The sequence below is a fragment of the Chlorocebus sabaeus genome, chromosome 9 (genome assembly GCF_047675955.1).
Source record: "Chlorocebus sabaeus isolate Y175 chromosome 9, mChlSab1.0.hap1, whole genome shotgun sequence".
Taxonomy (NCBI): Eukaryota; Metazoa; Chordata; class Mammalia; order Primates; family Cercopithecidae; genus Chlorocebus; species Chlorocebus sabaeus.
The window spans coordinates 99,226,331-99,252,078 of NC_132912.1; the positions used below are offsets into that span (position 1 = coordinate 99,226,331).

A 25,748-nucleotide genomic window follows, 5' to 3' on the forward strand; every position below is an offset into this window, starting at 1 on the left:
TCATGCCCAGTGCTCAGGCATCCTCCTGACACCAAAGGGTGGGAGCCCCAGGCTGATTCCCTCGCAGGGGAATCCTCCACAAAGGCACTTTCTGCCTGCAGTCTTCATACTGTTCACCCGGGGAGGCAGGCTCATTAAAAGCATGTACTTTTAAGTCAGAAAGACCGGGGTTCCAATCCCAGTGCCATCATTGAAGAGCTGTGTGACCTCAGGTAACTCACTTGGTCTCTCTGAGCCATGGTTTCCTCATCTGGAAATAGAGGTGCCTAGCTAGTAGAAGTGTGAGCGAATTAAATGACATGAGGTCTGTTAAGCAGCTGGTGCCAGGCCTGGCCTGTGGCAAGCACTCAGTGAACAGTGGTGCCACTCCAACCTCCACTTTGCTCCTCCTGGTTCCTGTCTCTCCCCCTCCCCCACCTGTCCTCATCCAGAAGACCCCACCCTGCAAAACTCAACTCAGCTTCCATCATCAGTATTTGCCCTCCCACCCTGACACTCTTTCCTTTCTCTGTATTCCTTTAGGACAAATGGTCTCAACCAGACAATATTAACCAGACAGTGGGGGCTAAATCACGCTACTATACTCACCTAACACTTAATGAGGCAGCACACGCCAGGCATTGACAGGGGTAGGGGTGGGGGTTGGAGTAGGTGGAGTTGGGGGAGGGAGAGGAGTTCACGTTTTCTGTAATGCTTTACAGTTAACACTGGATTGTACATAGGCATCACTTCTTTTAGTTTTTGCATCAACCTATATTGGTCTCGTTCCAGTTTTACCGATTAAGAACCTGAGACTCAGAAAAGAGAATGACTTGCTTGGGGTCAAAGGGCCAGCAAGCAGCAGAGCCAGGACCCCAGGCCAGGGTTCTTCCCAGTCCCCCAGCGGCTCCCTCAGCTCTTAGCATCTACTCAACTTCCCAGATTGTGCCAGAGTCTAAACGCCATGACGACAGGCTCCCATGTACATTTCACTTGTGAAATCCCATTTTATACTTGCCAAGGAAAGCCATCATATGGTGCTGTATGGGCCTAGCGGCTGACGGTAAAAGAACCTAATCAGATAGCCCCCGGCTCACGTCCTGCCTGGGAAGCCTTGGACAAATAACTTCACCTCTCTGAGTCTCAGTTTCTTCATCTTCCAAGTGGGAATAAAGAGTCATAGTATCTTCCACGTGGGGCTGTTGCAAGCATCAACTGAGATAATGTGGATCCGTGCTCAGCACAGAACTGGTACCATGCCCCACTCAGCAAATATGAGATGGAAGATCTGCACCCTGCAGGCACTGAGGTGGCCAGCCATGGCCCACATCAATGTGATATGCAGTGAGCTAAGAGACATTTTAACAGGTTTGATCCCCTTGGGACGCACTGACTTAGTGCTTGCGTGCCCAGCCCAGGATAACCCTTACCCACAACAGCTGCAAGAGGGCGTGGCCTGGCCCTTCTGCAGCACCCACAGGAAGCCCCCATGGTGTGGGACTGGATCCTACCCCACCTCAAGGCTCAGAGAGCCCCCTCCCATGCCAGCCCAGGCGCCCATGCTGCGGTCCTGCAGACTCTTCCCTTGTGTTCTATAGATCCTACCCCAGGATCCCACAGACAGTTCCTGTAGATCCCGCTCAAAGTCAGTCCAAGAAGGTCACCTGCTCTTCACTCAGGGGGGCACAGCCCATGACATGAGTCCTCAGCGCTGCCCCTTAGGCTCACAGATACAGCCTTCAAGCCAGAGTGGTGGCTGCACCCCAGGACACAGGTCTAGAATGTCAGCTGGAGTCTCCAAGCCACCACCGCCTTCCATAGACAGTAGCATGTTCTGCAGGGGGTCTGAGTGATTCATTCAAGGTCACATAGTGAGTCATTTGGCAGAGTGAAGACTCAAGTCCAGGACCACTCATAACAACGGGGTCTGAACCAGCAGGGCCCACATGCATCTGGGAGCCAAGGATGGAAACCCCTGTGTGGAAGGAAGAAGAAACTCACCTTGATACTCTAAATAAGCCAAAGGCTGCCGAGGAAACCTAGACTCCTGACACAATGCGTTCTTCATAACAGAGGTCCTTCCATGACGTGAAATGTGTGTCTTCAGAGAGAAGAGCAGGGCACTAAGGGGTAAGTTCAAAACCAGTATAGCCCAGGAACAGCAAAGAGCGCTGTGACTAATTGTGATGTGCGCCACGGGCATGAGTGCAGAGGGCAACCCTCGTGGCACACATTTGCCATCCTTGCCTTCCTCGTTAAGAAGGAAATCAGAGTGATGCTGCTGCAGGAGAGAAACCAGTAGTTTGGTATCAAAGCAGCTGCTCTTCTAGAAAACCTAAAAGAATAAACTGAAGTAATCCCAAGCCAGGTGCAGTGGCTCACTTGTAATCCCAACACTTTGGGAGGCCAAGGTGGGAAGATCACCTGAGCACAGGAGTTTGAGACCAGTCTGGGCAACAAAGTGAGACGCCTGTCTCTACCAAAAAATCAAAACATTAGCTGGGCATGGTGGCACACTTCGGTGGCCCCAGCTACATGGGAGACTGAGACAGGAGGATCACTTGAATCCAGGAGGTCGAGGCTACAGTGAGCCATGATGATGTCTCTGCACTCCAGCCTGGGCAACAGGGCGAAACCCTGTCAGAAGAGGGGAGGGGAGGGGAGGGGAGGGGAGGGGAGGGGAGGGAAGGGAAGGGAAGGGAAGGGAAGGGAAGGGAAGGGAAAAGAAGGAAGGAAAGAAGGAAGGAAGGAAGGAAGGAAGGAAGGAAGGAAGGAAGGAAGGAAGGAAGGAAGGAAGGAAGGAAAAAGAAAGAAAGAAAGAAAAAAGAAAGAGAGAGAGAGAAGGAAGGAAGGAAAGGAAGGAAGGGAGGGAGGGAGGGAGGGAGGGAGGAAGGAAGAGAAAGAAAGAAAGAAAGAAAGAAAGAAAGAAAGAAAGAAAGAAAGAAAGAAAGAAAGAAAGAAAGAAAGAAAGGAAGGAAAGAAGGAGGGAGGGAGGGAGGGAGGGAGGGAGGGAAGGAGGGAGCAATCCCATCAACATGGTACCTGCTAACCACTTGTGGTTATTGGGCATTGAAATGTGATTAATATGGTTGAGGAACTGAATTTTACATTTTATTTCCTTTTAATTAAAGTTTAAATTGTCACATGTGGCTAGCTATATTATAAACATAATATAAATAATATAAATTATAAAAGATATACAAACTACTATATATTACTTATAAAATAAAATCATATAAAAATTCTATTTAAAATAACATATCTAAGCAGGGCACGGTGGCTCACACCTGTAATCCTAGCACTTTGGGAGGCCAAGGTGGGTGAATCACTTGAGGTCAGGAGTTCAAGACCAGCCTGGCCAACATGGTGACACCCTGTCTCTACTATAAATACAAAAATTAGCCAGGCGTGGTTGCACGTGCCTGTAGTCCCAGCTACTTGGGAGGCTGAGGCAGGAGAATCACTTGAACCCAGGAGGTGGAGGTTACAGTGAGCTGAGATTGTACCACTGCACTCCAGCCTGGGTGACAGAGTGAGACTCTGTCTCAAAAAAATGAAAATAATTGGAAAAAAGTTAAAATGACATAGCTAGGAACAACCTGGATGACAAAAATGTGTTACTAAGTCAAGAAATGTAAAATCCTACTAAAAGCTATAAAAAGTGACTGACATGAAAGTTGAGACATGTTTCTGGTAAGAAAGACCATTAAAGAACCATTAACTCTTTCCAAATGAATGTGTGCATTTAATACACTTCAATCAAAATCCCAATCTTTTTTTTATTACTGGCAAGGTGATATTAATGTTAATATGCACAATCAGGTGAGAACAGCTGAGAAAAAGAGTACCAAAGGAGGACCGGCTTCATTAGACAGTCTGCAATGGAGAATCATTTGAAAGCAGTTCCTAGATTATATCTAATAAAACCTATATGGGATAAAACAGGTCTTGCACATTTCTGAAAAGTAGGGAACTAAGCAATGAATGATGTTGAAGCAAACGGGTTACCCCTTTGAGGAAAAATCAGTTGGCTTTGAACCTTATACTATACACCAAAATTAACGCCAAATAAATAAAAAATTAAATCAACGAGTGGACTGAACAATACTTAGAGGCAAATGAGTTATGTCTATGGATTCAACACACAAAGTTATTGAATTCTTACCAAAAGGCAAAGAGAAAACTTTCAAAGTATTCCCATCACCTCTTCCACTACCAATCCCAGCTATTCAAGGTGTAATCCATAGACCAGCAGCGTCAACATTATCTTGGAGCTCGACAGAAATACAGAATCTCAGAGCCCACCTCAGACCTGCTCGGTCAAAATCTGCATGTTAACATCCCTCAAGGGAATCAGGTACACCCTGGAGTTGGAGAAGCACTGACCCAAGGCACCAGGGACTCTGTTTCCAACTATGACCCTGGGGTCACGGGCTCCCCTCCGCCTCTCTGTGTTCAACATGGCCGTAGTGAAGAGGGTAGGCAGGGCAATTCTTTACAGGGATGTAGAACTTGAACATGTGGGCCGCAGGAAGCATTTAAAATGCACATCCAGCTGGGTGTGGTGGCTCTCACCTGTAATCCCAGCACTTTGGGAGGCCGGGGCAGGCGAATCACCTGAGGTCAGGAGTTCAAGACCAGCGTGGCCAACATGGTGAAACCCATCTCTACTAAAAATACAAAAAATTAGCTGGGCGTGGTGGTGGGCATCTGTAATCCCAGCTACTTGGGAGGCTGAGGCAGGAAAATCGCTTGAATCCGGGAGGCGGAGGTTGCAGTGAGCCGAGATTGCACCATTGCACTCTAGCCTGGGCAACAAAAGCAAAACCCTGGGTTTTTTTTTTTTTTAAAAAAAAAAAAAAAAAAAAAAAAAAGGCACATCCATGAAAATACCCTCAAGTTCCAGTCTTGGCTACCCCACCGGAGCTTCAACCTGCAATTGAGGGACTCACCACCAGGTGGTAGTGTTTTCTTATGAAGCTCTGGCTAGTAAGTGTTTCCGGAATAGATTATGAAGTACAATAGGAAAAATGTTTTTTGGAAATCAAAAAATTGAAATCTTTATAAATTAGTCAAATACGGTCTTAAAGCTGTTATGTAATAAATTTGGAAATGTAAAAGGACTAGCATTAAAGACACGCTTTCTAACGATATCTAATGCATCAGTGGTATGCTGCTATTTAATAATTGGCTGGGGTTCGGGAGAGCTTTGGTTTGTGCTGTTTGCTGATTTCCTTGTGTAAATGCTCCCACTGTGACTGATTTCAGGTCACTGAACATGGAGTTGGGAAAAGGTGTGCACAGTCGGGCGTCACAAGTAGGTAGCCGCCAGCTCCAGGCCACTGCAGTAAGGTCAGTAAGTACCTATAAAGTACCTCACAGTTTCTGAAGTTCTGTTATGTTCCCCATCTGATGTCATGTGTGTGCCTGATTTTGAGGTCTGCAAAAGATGACCATGATCTGAGCCTTGCAGGGAAAGGCTCATTCCTGCAGCTCCCATCCAGGATTTGCACAGCACAGATCTTGCCCTGGCTGTCTTATCCTCATCGACAGCAGAAGCATGCAGCACTCACTGTGTCCCTGGGACCAGGCTGAGTGTCCTCTACATATTACCACAATCTGTCCTCTCACCAGTTTCAAGGGGAAGTCATTCTTGTTCCCTTTTTATAGAAGGGAGAGAAAAAAAGGCCATGAGGGAGGTAGGAATTGGCCAAGGTCATGCAGGCAGGAAGAAGCTGCACAGGTTTTCTGAGTCAACACAAGTCTCTCTGATTCCAAAATCAGATCCCTGCTAGGCGCCGTGGCTCATGCCTGTAATCCCAGCACTTCGGGAGACCGAGGGGGGTGGGTCACCTCAGGTCAAGGGTTTGAGATCAGCCTGATCAACATGGTGAAAACCCGTCTCTACTAAAAATACAAAAGTTAGCTGGGCATGGTGGCAAGCACCTGTAATCCCAGCTATTCAGGAGGCTGAGGCAGTAAAATCGCTTGAACCCAGGAGGCAGAGGTTGCAGTGAGCCAAGAACACTCCACTGCACTCCAGCCTGGGCAACAAGAGCAAAACTCCATCTTAAACAAAAAACAAACAAACATCAGATCTCTTATCCAATTTTCCCCAAAGTTCCACATTCTAAAAAGTTACTAAGAAATGCTGTTAAACCACGTTGTTTACTGCAGGACTTCCCAGAGCCTTTACAATTCTAACAAATATCACGGCTCTCCAAGAGAAAGACTGGGAATGCAGCATTTCCCAACATAGTTGCCTCTGAGCTCTCCTTTCACTGGGTCTCCTGACCTAAGGAACACATTTTGGAGACTGTTGTACTGCTGCACAGTCCTCCAGGAATGACAGACTTCTAGGACTGGTAGGGGCCATACAGGTCATCGGGTCCAATACTCCATCCAGAGACGGGGAGCTCATCCATCATGTCCCCATCGATCTTTGAACAGCAATCTCTATTTCTTCCAAATCTGGTGTTTTAGATCTCCTCTCAGGACCAGTGCTGAAGAGAAAGGGACTGATGGTTCTGCAGCACACACACCGTGCAGGCTCCTCTCACTCCCCTAGCCCTCAGGACAGCAAACCCGTGCAATGCGCATCATCATAGCCAGTGCCAGATGAGGACTGTACGCACAGAGAGATTTAGGCAACTTCCTCCAGGCCCCCTCTCAATTCTAACTCTTAACTGCCATGCATCTTTGGCTCTCTTAGTAAGATGGAAGCATGGAGAGGAGGAATGACTAATTTACAACCTTGGAAATGTAGAATTAGGAAAGCCTCACAAAGGGGATGAGTGGGAAGATGATGAGTGAGCTGCAGTTTGGCAGGTGGATAACAAGAGGAAAGGGCATGCTGGCTAAAGGGACAGCATGTGCAAAGGCCCTGGGGTGAGAAAGAGCAAGGCACTGTCAGGGCAGGAGCAGGAGGGGCACAGTGAGGGTAAGCCAGCTGAAGTGGGGGGCCCAGCATTGTGGACTGTTGCAGACAGTAAGGGTAAGGCAGGACAGGAGACCAGGGGATCTGACAGGCTGAGCAGGGGCAGAAAGGGAGGCTGAGAATTGGGAACAGGATCCTGGAGCTGGTAAAGCACCCAGGGTGGAGAGGGTAATCAGGAGTCTGTCATTCCGGTATAGCACTTTACAGTATGCCACCCCTTCCATGCACACATCCTCCTCTCCTGCAAACACTCCCCATGCCTGAAACCCCAGCATCCAGCACAGGGTCTGGCACTGATCTTCAGAACATTCTCATCCCTGAATCAGTGAGTAAATAAATGCCCCCTTGCAGAAGTCCTAGAGGAAGGCAGGAAGGCCACCAAATCTTACAGGGGAAAGACAGACTTGGGAAAGTTAATGACCAGCCCAAGTTGACAATCCGTAAGAAGGGGACAGGGCTTGAACTCAGACCTTTTGGCTCCAAGACTCAGAGCTCGGTTCACTGCCCTGAACAGGACGCTGGTCCCAGCATTGGGATTCAAGGTGGGGACTGACCTCAGGATCAGCAGGAAGTGCTCTGCCGACAGAGGAGCCACCAGCCTGGCCAGCCAGGGGCAGCCTGGGCAGCTGCTTTCAAGGAATAGAGTGCAGGAGGAGTTGGGCCTGGAGGAGTCCTCACACCCCTCCACAGTGAAGATTCCAAAAGTCTGGTGGGGGGATTTTGTGGGTGGTGAATGGCCCCTGAGTTGGGGTCTGCAGAGCTGGGGAGACTTCAAGCCAGGCAGCAGCCAGTCAGTTGGAGGGAGACCCCTTCCACCCCACTGCCACCTTCTATCACCAACTGCACTATCCCCAAGACTCTGTTCCCTGGCCCCCAGAGAATGGCAGGCCCAGGGCAGCCCCTTGACCTTCCTGGTTCATCCTGGCCATATGCCCTGCCCTGTCCCAGGGCTTGCTGCAAACCAACGAGGACCTGGGTCTTGTCCGAGGAGAGTGGCCTGCAGGAGATACCCACCTTACCTCAACTCACCCTCATCAACCAGGACACTTCCTGATTTTCATTTGTACACTTAGACCTCAGGGCTACACTAGGGCATGGTTTATTGTTCAGTCAGCTTCCTACCCGTGGACCTAATCACAAACATTCTGCAGTGGCTCTGTATCTTGGGAAATGAAGCATGGTCTACACGGGAAGAGATGTGGTCTGCATCTCCACGGTCTGTACTGGAAGCTGTGTGTTTCCCCTTTGAAGCATTTTCTTCACTCACACAATGAGACAGCTGAACCAGCTCAGTGTTTCTGGAGGCATGGCCCAGAAACCACTTACATCAGAAGTGTCAAAGGAGAGTGCTGACACGTGGATCCCCAGGCCCCAACCCAGATCTAGGAAATCAGAATCTCTGAAGTCAGCACCCAGGAATATGCATTTTAATTCATGCCCTGCCCCACCCATTCAGGTGACTCAGATGGACACTGCAGTTTGGAAACCAACAGAGTCCATGGTCTCTGACCTAATGTTTGACTTCACTACACTTTCTTTTAGAGAAACATAGGGTATTTGTCTGGGGCCTGCTGTTTGTCCACTCCAATAACTTCCTCACTCAGGAAGTGAGGAAGACGTCATAGATGTTCCATAAGATAGTCACCTAGAGATAAGCCCAGGTTATTGGAGGAACTAAATATGTAGAATTCAAACCATTGGAATTCCTCTCAGGAAACAGGCTGAGGTGGGCTGGAGGGGCCAGAGGCGGGGAGCGTCACAGGGAAATCCTACCCACAGATGCATTTAGTTCATTGCAAGTTTCCAGCGGAGGGATTTAACAGGTTTAAAGAAGTTTTCTGTGAATCTTTGTTAAGGGAGTGTATGTACAAACAAACAGGGAGGGTTTTTTTAGTAAAAAGTTAATCGGCTTAAAGTGTGCAACTAAATAAGCAAAGCTTACATTAAAGTGACCCACAGAGAAAGGACCCCTAGAAAGAAAGTTCTAGGAAATACAATATGGCTTCTATGTTCTTTTGTAGTTCCACGCTATAAATATTCATGGGACGGTGTTAATGGGGTCCACAGCTCTATACAACCACAATAGTTTTTTTGTTTATTCTCAGGACCATGAACTTTGAAACCATGACCCTAAATTTCAGGACTCTGCATTCAGGCTCGTTTGCAGAACAGGAGGGGAGAGGTTCGGGCTCTCGGAGGAGAGGAAACAGGCGAGATGTGAATCACGCCTCCTGGATCTTTTGGTTGAGATTAAAGGGTAGGGTCTGTTTAGTGTGAGAAGCCTCCTGTCTCCAGGGTCCCCAGCTGCTCCTGCCTGGGGAGATGGCCTTCTCCAGGAATAGATGGCTCAGTTGCTCAAGCATATGGCAGAGAGGAGTGGAGAGCTGTAAATGTTTTAACGGGATCAAACAGATTCGGTGCAAGTTTTACATTGAAGACTTGGAAAACTTTAAAATTGAGGAATTTCTAAGACAGAGAATTTGAAAGTCATCTAAGCGATGTCTTTGTTTTCCATATGAGGAAACTGGGGTCCAAGAAGGTCAAATGACTTGCTTAAAATATTGCATCTAGAAGCCATGTCTGGGACTCTCAACCATGTGCTTTCCCTACACCAGAAATGGCAAATAAGAGACAAGCATGTGCTCCCCTTACCCACTCTTGCTCAGGACAGATATTCCTAATTGATCACATCTCTCCTGTCCATTGAGCCTGGACACAGTCTCTGAATCCATCTCAACACAGTGCTACAGAGGGCCAACAGAAATGGACAGATATGGCGCATGAGTTGAGACCTGTTTGCCACCTATGCCCTACAGCATGCTGGCAACATTCATAATCCGTTACCCATTTTTTCGAGCTAAGGATTTTCCATTTTCTAACTCTCCATGTTAAAGGTCAGTCAGGACCTAGGAGAGCGCCCTACACAGCTAGGTCCTCCACAGCCGCTCTGAAAGCTGACTGTTCTTCAAGAGAACACACAGCCCTGCCCTCTGCCTTGGCTGGCATCATCCTACTTACCAGATGAGCCAAGAGGATCTGGCTGGTGCCTGGGCTGGCGACCACCTTGCTTACAGCAGATATAGTCTCCTGCCTCGCCTCCTCATCTATATCATAATAAGGTTGCACCACTACATTTCAGAAATGTCACAGCTTGGCTTTCCCAGCAGGGCTCCGTTAAATCAACAAACACACCTGCTCAGCTAATTTCCAAAAAAGAAAAATTAGCCACAGATTGGTTTGGGCAGGCAGGCCATATCTGTAAGGCTGTTTCAGTTTTACAGCTCCAACTAGGTTTCATCTCACATGCCACCCCACTCAATGGGTGGTGTTTCTTTGAGCAGTGTCAGGTGACTCCTTGGACCCATAGGAAAGAGAGGCATGATCAGTTAGTAATATCTGCCATTGGCAGGGGCTGTGGAGTGGGGAGGGGGGTCGCATGTGCCACACATTTGCCAGTCACAAATTACATTGTAAGGACACTAAAAATGGCCGGGTGCGATGGCTCATGCCTGTAATCCCGGCACTTTGGGAGGCCGAGGCCGGTAGATCACTTGAAGTCAGGAGTTTAAGATTAGCCTGGGAAACATAGCAAAACCCTGTTTCTACTAAAAAAAAAATACAAAAATTAGCCCGGTGTCATGGTGCACGCCTGTAATCCCAGCTACTCAGGAAGCTGAGGCAGGAGAATTGTTTGAACCTGGGAGGCAGAGATTGCAGTAAGCTAAGATTGCACTCCAGTCTCGGCAACAGAGTGAGACTCTGTCTCAAAAAACAAAAACAAAACAACAACAACAACAAAAATACAGATACTAAAAATATTTCAGTCCAGGTAATAGCTGGGGCAAGGCCTGAACCAAGATTAACATCATTGTTTGTACACTTATTCTTCACCCTCTCCACTCTGCTCTGTGTCCAGGAAGCCTGCTTCTGTGGATGGCATCCTCCAGTTTCCCCTCAGGTTTCCTCCAACTTCTGGTTGCTTTCAACCAGGAAGGGATCCTGGCAGACCCTAGGGAAGAGGAGAGAGGCCATGCATTCCTTCCCTGCTGGATGCTACAGGTCTAGCCATAGACATATCCGTCCACAACTTCCCCTCCTACCCAGTTCCAGCTCCAGTAGCACTGCTCCCTCCCCTGCCCCTCACCACAGGGATAACGGGCTCATCTCTGAGTGTCTCACCTCTCCTGTTTGTTCCCTTAACCCTGCATCTCTAATTAGCCCCTTCGTGAAGGTCTCTTCATCTGAAACATCCGGGATAAATTCTGTTTCCTGCTGGGACTCTGACTTATAGAGCTTTTCTAAGAAAATCTTTCCATTATTTCCATAGCCAAATAGGAAGATGGGATTCTGGCTGGTAATGGGGATGACTACGTTGGCCTATGCCGACACCTTTCACTGCTTAATTGGGCAGAATATGACTTACTGCTATCTCATGCCTGCTGCGTTCCCACAGCATGAGCTCACATGGACTCCATTAGGTAATGGAGAGAGGATGCAGTTTAGGTCCTAATAAGTCAAAGCTTCTTGGGCTCTAATTTTACATCTTATGTGCTTGATTTGAGGACCCGGCACATCTCATAAGCCCTAATAGCTTCACTGTGAAATGATCTTTTGTAGAGCCATAAGTTGCAATATAATTATACAGGATTCATTCTGAAGACAATGGCCATGGGAGACCCTAAGCCACAGAGGATGGAAAGATACACGAGGTGGAGAGGGAAGGAGGACTGGGATCTACCTCCGGCCATGCCAAGAGGTATTCAGATGGCCTTGGACAAGTTACTGTCCCTCCCAGGCCTTCAGGGTTCTCACAGGAAACATTAAAAGCTTAGAATAAATAATCCTTTAGGTTCCTTCCAGCTTTAACATTCTAGAAGATTTGACTCAAAGATCTTGCTTGGTGTAGTTGGCTAACTTCCAGTCATGGTAGTGGGCCTGTTGCCATTTTGACTACATTTTCTTCATAAAGGTCCAGCCAATTTAGCGTATTGTGGCAGAGATTGCTCATTGTCCACGAATACTTCTCTCCCTTCTTCCCTTTTAAGAGAACCTCTGATTTTTAGCTCCAGGTCCTCCAAAATAAAGCTTTTCCAGACTCCCAAATAGCTGCCTATGGCCAAGTGACTAAGTTCTGTCCAAGGAGATGAAGTGGAAGCAACAAATGGCAGCTCCCAGGAAGCTGGTTCTCCCACATTCTTTGTCCCTTTTTCTTTCACACCCCTCCTGTATCCAAACCATGCCCGTGATGGTTTGAGTCCTGCATACCATCTTGACCATGAGGACAAGGACCTCAACTGAGGGAGAGTGGAGCAGCAGACTGGAAGGAGCTTTGATCTTAGATCTTAAAGGACTTCCTGAAGCAGAACTGCCACATCAGCCCTGAATGGAGACCTCCAGATTTTGATGTGAGAAAAGAATAGACTTCTAGCTTGTTTAAACCAGTGTCCCAGATATCAATATATTGCCTCTTGGCTCCAAATCTATCCTTCTTTGTCTTGCTTTGTGACACTGGAGCTGGACCCTATAAACATTGCTCCTTCACCTGTTGACACCATGTTAGGCTTTATCAGTAGAAGACACTGGAAGGATACTGTAAATAGAAAGGGGGCTTGCTCTTCCTGGTTCCAGCGGTCTCACATTGCACCCATGGGAGGGGCTGCCAGCAGTGTTCAGGAAAACCGTTGGCACCAACCCTCCAGTGTTTTGCCAATTTCCACTGGGTAATTCCCTGTTGGTCAATATCTCAGTGAACTCCCCCGTTCCAGCGGGCCAGAGCCACTCTCTCTTAAGAAGCTAGAATTTCAGCCTGGGATGGGTGGAGGTGGGGGTGGCCTCCTCCTTCCCTAGTAGTTGCTCCTTGCATCTGCTATTTTTGTTTTCTTCAGTGTTCTCTTTACCCCATTTGGTAGTCAATCCCCTTTTCCTAGTTGATAATTATATTACATTTTCTAATTACTGTTCAAATTACTGGTGTGGTTTCAGTCTCCTAACTGGACCCTGATGGACACAGCAAATTAACTTGGGTCTGTTCCTAGCAATTTAACTTGATCTGAACTGATACAACCACACAACATCTCTATGGGAAAGTCAATGATATGGTGCAGAATAAGCCTTCTGCTTTTTAAAAATACTCTCTCCAAAATTTTCTGTGGCAAATATGACAGAAAGATAATTAACGTCCTTAATTTAGTAGGAAAAGGGTTCCCACTAAATGTTTTTTAAAACTATTTAGTTAGAAAAATGAGCATGAACAGAAGAAAAGGTGCATGAATAGGAATCGCAATTAGCAGAAGAAATACAAATGATCAACACGTGTTTTAAAACGTTCAAAATTAATGAAAAAAATATAAATTACAAGTGCAAGTTGAAGAAATAGAAAAATACTTTTCTCTAACCAGCAATGGTTTTTTAAAACTAGAATATATAAACTATTAATCCTAATGGGAGTGTAAAGGAACAAAAGACTTTTAGCTGGGCACGATGCCTCATGCCTATAATCCCAGCACTTTGGGAGGCTGAGGTAGGTAGGTCACTTGGGCCCAGGAGTTTGAGACCAGCCTGGCCAACATGACAAAAAAAATTAGCCGGGTGTTGTGGTGCACACCTATAGTCCCAGCTCCTCAGGAGGCCGAGGTGGGAGGATCACTTGAGCCCTGGGGTTTGAGGCTGCAGTGAGCTGTGATTGCGCCACTGCACTTTAGCCTGGGTGACAGAGTGAGACCCTGTCTCAAAACACAAAAACAAAAAACGGACAAAAAAAACTTTTGAAGGGTTGTTTGAAAAGGAGAATCAGAAGGCCTAAACTCATTGGTACTTTTGACCCAGCAATTCTACTTGTAAAAATTTATTCTAAAGAGATAATTCATGATGTATATAAACATCTAGCTACAGAGATGACTCCAGCATCATTGTTTATAAAAGCAAAACAAAAAGATCGAGGCCAGGTGCAGTGGTTCATGCCTGTAATCCCAGCACATTGGGAGGCTGAGGCAGGTGGATCACCTGAGGTCAGGAGTTCAGGTCCAGCCTGGGCAAAATGACGAAACTCTGTCTCTACAAAACATATAAAAATCACGTGGTGCATGCGCCTATAGTCCCAGGTACTCAGGAAGTTATTTAAGTGGGAGGATCACCTGAGCCCGGGAGGTGGAGGCTGCAGGGAGTAGTGATTGTGCCATTGCACTCCAGCCTGGGTGACAAAGTAAGATAAGGAAGGAAGGAAAGGAGGAAGGAAGGGAGGAAGGGAGGAAGGGAGGGAGGGTGGGAGGGGAGAGACTGAGAAAAAAATCTGTATGTCCAACAATAGGAGATTGTTTAAATAAATTATGGTGCATCTATACAACAGTGTATAAAACAACTTAAATTGGTTTTGTATCAAGAATATCTATTACATAAGCATCTTTATTGTCATAGAAAGAGGTTCATGGTACTAAGTGAAATTGAAATAGAAGCAGGTTCAAGCCAGTATGTACAGCATTTTCAGGAGAAGAAAAGCGTTACAAACACGCCTAGAAAAGGTGTGGGAATATCATACAACAGAATGTTCACAAAAATTACTTCCAGGTAATGGGATTACTGGACATGTTTACTTCTACTTCCTGTATACATTTTCTAAATGTTTTCCAGTGGATGGGAATTAGCTGTGTAGTTAAGGAAAACATTTCATGTTAAACCATTATCTCCCTTTCCACCACCTCAAGGGCACCCCAGTGCCTGCTGAATATGTTTGAATGAACTCATACACGTTTCAACCCCGACCTTGGGGCACAATTCAGCTCAGGACGCCCCTGCCAAACCACAGAGCCACTATCTCTTCCCACCTTCCCTCCCTTCCCATTCCCAAGGCCATAGCCTGCATCCTCATGCTCCAGGCCTCGAACTCCGGGAGGTCCCCCTGCTTCCTGCTTCTACAGATCCTAAGCATCACAGGTCTTCACTGTAACAGTCCTCTGCTGAGAAACCATCAATAGCTCCCCATTTCCTTAGGGATATGTTTCAAATGTCTCAGCTTGACTTCCACTGTTCCAAGCTTATTTCAATCCTGTCATTACCATTCTGCAAAGTAAACCAGAGTAAACCTCCAACTCCAGACACATCACAAACATTCCTCACCTTTGCTGACACTGTTCATTCTACCTGAAATGGCTTATCTCACATCTCAGCTTCCACAAATCCAAGGCATCCTTCCAGGCCCACCTCAGAGCTTACCAACTCCCTCACCAGGAAGTCTTCCTTGAGTTGACTGCTACCCTTTCTGAGTCCCTCTGGTATCTCATTGACTCAGTTTTCCATTTGACAAATACTGGTTGGGCACCCACCACGTGCTGGCACTGTGCTGGTGACTGTGAAGCAAAATCAGTCGCATTTATACTCCTTGGAGCTCATTGTCCAATGCAGGGACAGTCATTGAACAATAATACTTACATCAGTAATAGATCCAGTTATAAACTGTAAAGAGTGCTTTTCAGAAAAACAAAGGCGATGAGAAACCTGAAAGGGGACCTGATTGAGATTGGGGGCTGGGAAGACCTCACTGGGAAATGACATGTAAGCTGAGTCCTGGAGGATGAGTCAGAGTTGACCACATATAAAGTCCAGAGACATTTCCAGGCAGGAAGAAGAACTGACGTGAGCTGGAGCCTGGCAGGTAAGGGAAGGGAAGCTGAGTCAGAGGAACAAGCAATGACGAGAGCACCCCGGGGCCTGCTGATTGCTCTTATCCCAAGTGCAATGGGGTGACATTAAAGGATTCTAAGCAGGTCTGATCTTGCAAACATGATCACACGTGAGTTCGAGAAAGATCACTCTGCAACGCGGAAAACAGATTTTGGGAGGGAGCAGCGTCCAGCAGCCCAGTTCAGCCACTACCGCAGCAGCCCAAGTGTGAACTTGGACCAGTGGCAGTGAGGATGGAGAGAAGTGGATGGGCTCAATTTGGAAATAGAATTGACAGCACTTGGGTTGGGCTGAGTGAGAAGAGGAGGGAAGTCAGGTGTCTAGGTAGCAACTGGGTTTCTGTTTTAGGCACCTGGGTGGACTCTGGTACCAGTGTGATATCTGCACCCATGGGGCCCAGTCCTTAGTGAGCCAAGGAGGAGAGGACAGGAAACCGGTACTGACTTCACAGGGAGGAGAGGCGACCCTGAGACCTGAAAAAGAGTTAAGAAAGAAGGTAGCTTGAGGCTGTTGCTGTGGGAAGCCAGCTCACAGGACTCACATCGACTCCAGGCCAGTAACCTGGGTGGGAGGCAGGGAAAGAGGCTGGTGCAAATTGCAGGATGAGATGGAAGATAAGTGGCCCAGCTGGCAGAGCAGGCAAAGACTCAGGGCTGAACATCTCCACTCAAGTGCTCATGCAGGCGAGCTTGAGAATATTTATTGGTAATTGGCAGAAGTGGTTAGAGGTGGCGTGATCACAGATAGGTCTGTAACCAATCAGCAGGAAAGCTCTGTTCCTGTTGCTATGTTTGCATCCAGGCAGAACCATATTATGAGCAGGCTGAGTGGGTACCATGAGAAACCTGCTTCTACACATTTGGTTTATCTGTCATCCTCTCCCTGCTTCATGGGTGAGAGCAAGTGAGCTGTGGAGCAATTAATTATCACTTGCCACATGCTATGTATCCCAGGAGAACTCTTGGCAGCCCTGAGATGGAGAGATTGGCATTCACAGGCCAGTGAGGTTGCTGCTTACAGGGAAATTCTAAAACAGGGGATAATACTATGAGTAATAATAGTAATAGCAAGAAGGGCCAACAATTAATGACTGCTTGCTAAACACTTCATGTTCACTGCCTCATTTAATCCTCAAACAAGATTATGTGATGGGTTTCAGTATCATTATTTTCCAAATGAGGAAACTGAGGCTCAAAGAGGTTAAGAGACTTGGCAGAGGCAGGTTTAAAGCTATGGGCTACGTGATGCCAAAAACAATCTCTACAACAGGATGTTCACTGCTTCTGCTCTTTATCAGCCTGAGCCTCCTTGGGAAAGACTGGCCATCGAAATCTTCTCCCTCTGGAGATGAGGAGAGTGACTGGACCCATCGCCCTCAACTGACCTGACACCCATGCACTGACCCTGGGCCTTCTGGAAGAGTAGTAGAGGAACAGAGACGGGGACAGCTGCATTTTGACACCTGGTATTATTCATTTATTCTTCCCCATGCTTTAGGACAGAGAGTACTTGGAAAGCCAGAATTCTCTCATCCTTGTCAGATTCCTAGATAAGGGTAAAGAAAATAGGGAGACGGTCATGGGCTTTGGTGCTCAGGGAACAAATACACAAATGTGGCCTTCAGACTGGGCAGCATGGAGAAGCTCATTCACTGGGGGTGAGGCAGCCAGGCAAAGCTGGAGGCCCCAGGGTTAAAGAGGTCACATGGCATAGAGGGGAGAACAGGGATTAGAGGGCTCAATGTCCTGTGCCGGTCCTAGCCCAGGCTCTCCCCTGTGCAAGCACCCTGACCATGGCCTGTAATGCCCCTGAGATCATGTGAGCCCAGGCCATCTCCTGCGAGTGCTCACATCAACTCCTAATTAGAGCTGACGTGACATTACGTTAGAATATGTCTGAACATGGTAAGCATCCAGTAAATACTATTTTTAAAATTATTATCATTCCACAGAAATCCAGCAAGGTTTCCAAGTGGCAGGAAACTAAATATCTGAACAACCAAAGTGATAGGGTCTGGCTTTGTGTCCCCACCCACATCTCATCTGGAATTGTAATCCCCACGCGTCAAGGGAGAGACCTGGTGGGAGGTGATTGGATCACGGGGTCGGTTTCCCTCTTGCTCTTCTCGTGATAGTGAGTGAGTTTTCGCGAGACCTGATGGTTTACGAGTGGCCATCAGCACTTTTAAATGATGGGAGAAGTCATCAGCTGAATGGAGGCTCAGGCCCAAAGCCACTTATACGTCTCCAAATAGCCAGGGACTGGTTTCTTCGGTGGGGCTCAGACATCTGGTTGGTTTGCAGGCACTAAATGCCTTAGCCTAATGCCATCCTCAGTGAGGCCACTGAGATTCATGGAAGATTTAAGTTTTAGGTCAAAGTCTCTGGGTGTAGCCAGGCATGGTGGCTCAGGCCTGTAATTCCAGCACTCTGGAAGGCTGAGGCAGGCAGATCACTTGAGGCCAGGAGTTTGACACCAGCCTGGCCAATATGGCGAAACTCCATCACTACTAAAAATACAAAAATTACCCCGGTGTGGTGGCGCATGCACTGTAATCCCAGCTACTCAGGAGGCTGAGGCACAGGAATCACTTGAACCCAGGAGGCAGAGGTTGCAGTGAGCTGGGATCCCACCACTGCACACACACACACACACACACACACACACAATCTCTGAGTATAGAGGAGCTATCAGAATTGGCACCATCAGAAAACATAAATCCCTTAGAACATCACCTGGCTTTGTGTATTAGTCCATTCTCACACTGCTATACAGATACTAACTGAGACTGGGTAATTTATAAGCAAAAGAGGTTTAATTGACTCACAGTTCTGCATGGATGGAGAAGCCTCAGGAAACTTACAATCATGGTGGAAGGTAAAGGGGAAGCAGGCACATCTTACATGGCAACAGGAGAGAAAGAGTGCACAGGGTAAACGGCCACTTTTAAACCATCAGGTCTCGCGAAAACTCACTCACTATCACGAGAACAGCAAGAGGGAAACCGCCCCCCTGATCCAATCACCTCCCACCAGGTCTCTCCCTTGACGCGTGGGGATTACAATTCCAGATGAGATTTGGGTGGGGACCCAAAGCCAGACCCTATCACTTTGATTGTTCAGATATTTAGTTTCCTGCCACTTGGAAACCTTGCTGGATTTCTGTGGAATGATAATAATTTTAAAAATAGTATTTACTGGATGCTTACCATGTTCAGACATGATTCTAAGTGCTTTCTCTATATTAATCACTAAATCCTCATAATAACCCTATGTGGGTAGATATTAGTAACCACATTCATAGATAAGGACAGAGTCCCAGCAAGCCTAAGCAAGTTTACCCACAGCTGTGAAGTGGCAGAGCCAGTATTTGAACCCAGGAAATTTGCTTCTAGCACCTGCTGCTTTGCCCCAAGGCTGTCTCAGAAGTACGGAAAGCAGTGCTGTTCATACAGTTCAGTTGACTCCACACACTTGCTGGGGCATAACAGGTTCTTCAAGGGCGACATAACTCTAGCACTGTGTATTTCATATTTATAGAGTGCTTCTGTTTTCTAAGCACGGTACCAAGTGCCTTCATATCAGGTACCAAGTGCCTGTTAATCAGAGTTTCTGTTAACAGCATGATATGCACACGGACACTGAGGCTTTGAAGGCTGAGGGACTTGCTCCAGGTCTCACCACTAGAAAGTGATAGAGCTGAGGCTGGGCGTGGTGGCTCATGCCTGTAATCCTAACACTTTGGGAGGCTGAGGCAGGTGGGTCACGAGGTCAGGAGTTTGAGACCAGCTTAGCCAACCTGGCAAAATCCTGTCTCTACTAAAAATACAAAAATTAGCCGGGCATGGTGGCGGGCATCTGTAATCCCAGCTACTAGGGAGGCTGAGGCAGGACAATCAATTGAACGTGGGAAGTGGAGGTTGTAGTGAGCTGAGATTGTGCCACTGCACTCAGGCCTGGATGACAGAGCAAGACCCGGTCTCAAAAAAAAAGAGGAAAAAGGAAAGTGACAAAGCTGAGAAAAAAATTTAAGTCAGCCCAATTCCAAAGCATGGGTACAGAACCACAACATGTCAGCAAGGTCTTTGTTCTCTACAGTCTAGGGAGGGGCCAGGTGCTCAGATAACCATAGTCCAGGCTGGGGAGTGCCCTGAGAATGACCGGAGAAGCAGTGGTCAGTTGGATGGCCAGAGCTGAGATGCCCTATCTAGGAGCCTATTCTGCTGAGCAGGCTGAGCCCAGCCTTGGGTAGGAGGCTCCCCAAGGGCAGGGTTGAGTCTAATCAGCACTCAGACCCTCAGCACTCATGCCAGGCCCGCATGCCTGGTGCACTGCATATCTGGGGCTATGTGGATGGCTCAGTGGCATCATGCCTGTCCCCACTCCTCTCCTCTCACTGTGCAGGACAGCAGAGGAAAAGACGCTCTCCAAACACACATATCCCCCTGAGGGAAGGGTGTGCCGCACTGATCACTGCACTACTGGGTGGGAGAGAAAAGGAAAAAATGGGTTCCATGATGTGACTTGGAGACCTACCTTTGATTATGTTGTTGTGGACTTTTCTATCTACCAAATATGGGCTCTGTCCACAGAGGCATTGAAGGACCAGCAAGGTCAGGCAGAAAGTCTAGGCCTGAAGCTCAGTTTCCTCATATACAAATGGCAGCCATCACAGCAGCTTGTCTGCTCTGGGGGCTGTGCTGAGGTTCAGTGGGTGGTGTTCTTGCTGTCATTCAGCTCCCAGAGCAGCCCCTCCAAGAGGGACCTTCCTGTTCCCCCCTTTCCCAGACTCTGGCACCCCAGTGTGAGACCTGGCCACTGTTGAGAACTCTAGGTTCTGCTTGGCATTGGATGGTCACACACTCCACACGTGCTTGGCTGAGCTGAATTCTCAGCTCGAGCAGCTGTGCCAGCCCGCCAACTGTTCCTCAGGGGCTAAGGCCATGAGCTTCCTCCCCTAGCTCTGCCCCTGGCCCTGTCCTCATCTGCATTTCCTTAAAATCTTTATTGAGATATAACTCATATGCCATAAAATTCACCCTTCACTTACTTTTGAGACTCTGTTTAACCACAATGATCAGGTCTGAAATTAAGACTCTCTAATCCTAACTACACTAGATGAAATAAATTATTCATTTATTGCAGAAATTCCATTTCCTCTACAGCATTTCAACAAGAGTTCAAGAAGTGCTGTGAGCACCTGCTCTGTACTCTGATAATGTAAATATCATTATATACTTGCCTTGTGCCAGATACTGTGCTCAGCACTTGACAAACATTGTATTATTTAATCCTTATAGCAATCCTGAAAAGTGGATATTACTAGTTCTTTTTTTCCCTGAGGCTCAGGGAAGTTGAGTAACATATTCAAGGTCACACAGCCTTGCCTAGGTGGCAGATTTGGAATCTAGGTCTGTCAGGCATCAGAGCCCGTGTTCTTAACTGGCTCACACTCTGCCCCATTGCACGGAGTGTGAAATTGTGGAGAGAAAGTGGACTAGATTCTGCTCCTGCATCATCTGGAGAAACAGAAAAGACAAACATTTAACTCCAATATGGCCCTGAAATATTTTAATTCCATCAAATCAGCACCTGCCCATCAGCAATGACATCATAACAAGTTAGAATGAAAATAAAGATGTAAAAATATCAGCCACCCTTACCTAGGTATGGTCCATGGTGTGGGAGTCTGATGGAGGGCAGGTGGAGTACCAGAGAGATGGCAGCTCACATTCTGGAGATGGGTCATGCCAGGGAGACAAGCTTCCAGGAGGCACCATGTGAGCCTCATCTCTGCTTAAAAACCAGGATGCCTGCTCTGCCATGAAGGTTGGCAACTCCAGAGGAGCACTGCCCATGACTCTACAATCTTCCCAGTGCCACTCTGGGCACTTTTAGGAGTCCCCAGCACACTGGCCCAGGGCTGCTTCAGTTTCTAGGCTGACAGTAACATGAGGGCTGCTGGCAATAGCTGCCCCAGAGAGGGCTCTTGGTGAGCTCCCAAATGAAACTTGATTGCTAAGATGTCTTGGAGAGAATGGCAGAGTGAGGTGAAACACCAAATTCCAGGCAGAAGTCTGAAAGTGTGGGCTACTGGTTCCTGAGCCATAAGACACGAGGGACCACCAGCTATATTTATCCTATCCTAACACGGGACCCAGAGCGGTGAATAAGGCCCTGGTATTTACCAAGCCATCTGCTGAAAAGTGAAGCTGGCTATCAGGCAGTTCCCTTAGATTTAATAAACCCAAAAGGCTGTGCAGCATTTTCGTATCATTTGAGCCTCATGTAGACAATTTTTGAGTCGCATACCCTCAGCTCACCTCTGGGCAGTTCCATACTTCTGCCGCATGTCTCCCCACCTTTCTGCTCTAGAAATTTTTCTAAATCTGTAGAGCCCTCTATTCCTGGATATTCGGGGAAGTTCATGCCTCGGGGAATGTGGCAAGTCATCTTTTCCAAAACTGGCTGCAACCACATCTCTCATTTCATGTGCGCTTTTAACAATGTGATATTGACATGCCTCCCATGGGAGAGGTGGGTCTATGCTCTCCCACCTTGAACCTGGGAGGGCTTGTGGCCATGGTGGAAATGACAATGTGTGACTCTGAGGCAAAGCCATCAAAGGTAACACAGCTTCCATTTGGTTCTCTTGGGATGCTTGCACTTAGAATCCAGCTGCCATGCTTCGAGGAAGCCCACATAGACCACATGGAGAAGCCACCTGTAAGAATTCTGGCCAACTGGTCCCAGGCAACAGACGGCCTCAACAGCCAGAAATGTGAGTGAATGAGCCTTCAGATAACTTCAGAACCCACTTGTTGAGTCACCCCAGCTTGTAAGTCTTCCTAGCTGAGGCTCAGCCATCATGGAACAAAGACAAGCCTCCCCTGCTGTCTTTTCTAAATTCCTAATCAACAGAATCATGAACATAATAAAACAGAGGTTGTTCTACCCCACTGGTCTGGAATGCTTTCTTACACGGGAATAGAAACTAGAGCAAGGAGCAGGCAGTGAAGGGCAGCAGCCTTTGGATAAATGCTGCAGCCTCCTATTCTCTGGGCAGATAATTTGGGAGGCATTCTGTAAGCTCCTCAAAGGAGCTCCCAGTAGGGTCAGGGGCCCATTGCCTAAAGCAGCTCCCTTGATTCCACTCCCTTCATTGGATTTCCTTCCTCCCTGTCTCATTCCTGCTCCCTCAACCCTGCTTCCTGGGATCACCTTCCACACGAACTATCTACACCAAAGTCCTTGTCTAAGGCTCTTCTTTCTGACGAATCCAACTAAAACTGGCCTTTTGTCTACCCTGCAAAGCAAGCATTTTTGCTCCCACTCCCATTTGGTAGATGAGGAGACTGAGACATGGAAAGGTAAAAATGACTTGCTCAAGGCCACACAGTGAGTAAGGGGGGCAGGGTCAAGATAAGAACCTAGGCCTTCTGACTTGAAATCAGCTTAAAACTTGTGGGTGAGGGCAGGCAGGCAGGAACAGTCCTCCCAAGCTTCGCTCTCAGAGGCATGGCGGTTGGAAGAATGCCTCGTGATTTACTGCCAGTTGAACCCTTAGCTCTATTAACAGTATCGGAAGAAAAACAATTGACAGAGCTATGGATGACCAGACAGAGAATATCCCCCAGAAGCCCCAGGCCCCTCACCAGCCCCAGGCCAGCAGGGCTTCATAGACTAACTCCCACTCCCCAGTCATTTGATTTAAAAGTCATCCCTTTTACAGCATCAAATAGATTGTCTATTAGTAAATTTAAATTTTCCATCTTAAAACCTGCCTTAAGGTCAGCATGAATATATTCTTTCCATCAGTTTCTAGAAAATCCGTTTATAAAAAGTATCTAACTGTATTTCACCACTGTTCTAAGTACTTTATCAGGAATCATCCCCATTTACAAATGAGGAAGCTAATGCCCAGGGAAATGAAGTGATTTACCCAAGGATACATAGCTTGTAAGTGGCAGAGTAAATGGTAAAAATGGTATTAAAAAATTGCAAAAGTAGTGAAATGATAAAATTAGAAATGGTAAAATTACCAGTTTGCTCAGCTTCTGAGAGGTTGGGCTAGAACCAAAGATCATAGACTAATAGAACACTGGATAGGAAGCAGCCAGTGGGCTCACACTGAAGTGCCTGCAAGGTATGAAGCAGGCCCACAGCAAGACGGTTGATGTGGACCAAGAGCACAAGCTCTCTGGACGTGTCACTTTGCAATTCTAACAAGGCAGACATTTTCATTCTGCAGGTAAGGAACTGGGGCCCAGAGAGGAGGGGAATCGTCCAGGTAACACAGCTCCTGAGAAGTCAGGAACAGATTCAAGATCCTCCCCTCTGCATTCTGAGTCCACAGTAGGATGGAGACCCACACCAAGAAGGGAGAGTGGGAGGTGTTTTAGTTTTGCAGCCCTGAGTCAGGTCCTAAAAGGAGAGCTTCTGGCCAGAAGAGTCAGGGAGTTAGGATTTCACTGAGATAGAATGGGAGGCTGCCCCTAAAGGTTTGCATTAAATATGCAACCAAGAAGTGCAGTGTCCCCCTAGCCAAGAGGCAAGTCCTTTCTCTGAAACTTCAGTACACTGATGAACTGCTTGCTGGCCTTCCAGACCTAGCTGTTCTCCAGGTCAGGCAACTTCTGAGAGGATGGGCTGACTGAGATGTTACCTTTCCCCCCAGATTGTCCTTATTATCGCCCCCTTCTGGCCACTCTTAACATCAATGTAGCTCAGAGGGAGGCCAATGGGTTGGGAGATTTCAAGGAGTCTGAGGAGGGTGCCTGAAGTTGGCTGAAGCTACACTGGCCAGATTCTCTGCCTTCCAGCCCTACCTGCACATCCCACCCTGTCTGTGAAGAATCACAGAATATGCATGCCCCTGGTTATCTTGTATTTTCTCCAAAATTACTGGGGAAAATGAGGCTGTAACAGGCAAGCCTGCCTCAGGGTTATCCTCCAAGGCTGAGACCAGGAGCTGGGATGTCTCTTTTACATCTGGATTCACAGTGTCCAGACCAGCACCCAGCATACTGGAGATGCACAATACATGCCTGAGCAAATCAATCACTTCCCCACTCCAGCTGCCCACACTGCCTCCCAGAGGCCCCAGCTCACACCCAGCAGGGTCTAGGGTCTGACAAGTGTGGGACGTGGTCCAGCCACTCCCTTTATCCCGCATCTATTTTCCCAGCTTCAGTGGCCCTCTTTTCAGGCCCAGGCTGCCATTCCAACAGTGCTCTGGAGCCTCTTCTCCCTGGCCTTGAATTAGGTCCCATGAGGAACTCATGGTACCTGGGCCAGGCATGCTACCTGCTGAGGTTTTCTCCAGTTGTCCAGGAACCAACTCCTCTGCCCACCTTCCTAACTCAGAAGCCCCATGAGGTACAGCAGTAGGTGGATATTCTGTAGGAAACTTCCCTTACTAAGATCAGGCCCCTCAAGACTAGTTTGATCTTAAACCTTCACAAGATTCTCAAGTCTCACAAACTCCTCCTGCCTCCTAGTAACCTGGTCTTCCCCAAACTTTACCCAGTCCTGACTCTCCCAACCCCCAGCCTAGACCCGAGCCACTGCAGTGATAGTAACAATAAAAAATAACGACAATGCCATCATTTCACTTGCAGAGAATTTCCCCATAAATCACCTGAGTCCTCCTATAATTACTGCCACCAGTTTAGAGATGAGGAACCTGAAACTGATAGAGGTTTCCAGGGCTTGAAGGGGCGATCACCGGCCCACAGGCCCCGCATAGACCTGGCCAGCCACAGCCCCGGGAAGGAGCACCTGCCCCTCCGAGGGTGGAGGTCGCACTCTTCCCTCCCCATTCTTCTCTGCCGACCGCCAAGGGAAACGGAGCCGCACAAAGCCAAAGATAAACACCACTACCCGCGGACCACTGGCCACGGGCCAGGAGCGTCTGTGCGAGCCTCTGAGCCCAGCCTCTCCCTGGGAGCGTGAGCACCCCTCTGTCAGTGCTGCAATTGCCCCACACTCAGCTTGCTGGAACATGCGCTCGGGGCCCTTCGGAGGCTAAGGCTTCCACGACTCCAGCTCGGAAACCGCTCCCCGCGGGACTCACGAGCCAGTCGGTGGCCCCGGGGAAGCGGGAGCTGCAGCACCCGGGCGGCGACTGCGCCCGAAAGGCCCGTACGTCTCGGGCG

General features: G+C 47.8%; 1 protein-coding gene across 2 annotated transcripts in view; it reads right to left on the reverse strand.

Moving 5' to 3' along the window:
* TLL2 (tolloid like 2) overlaps window positions 1-25,748 on the reverse strand; it is a 149,149-nt gene that overhangs the window by 122,342 nt on the left and 1,059 nt on the right. The window lies entirely within an intron of this gene.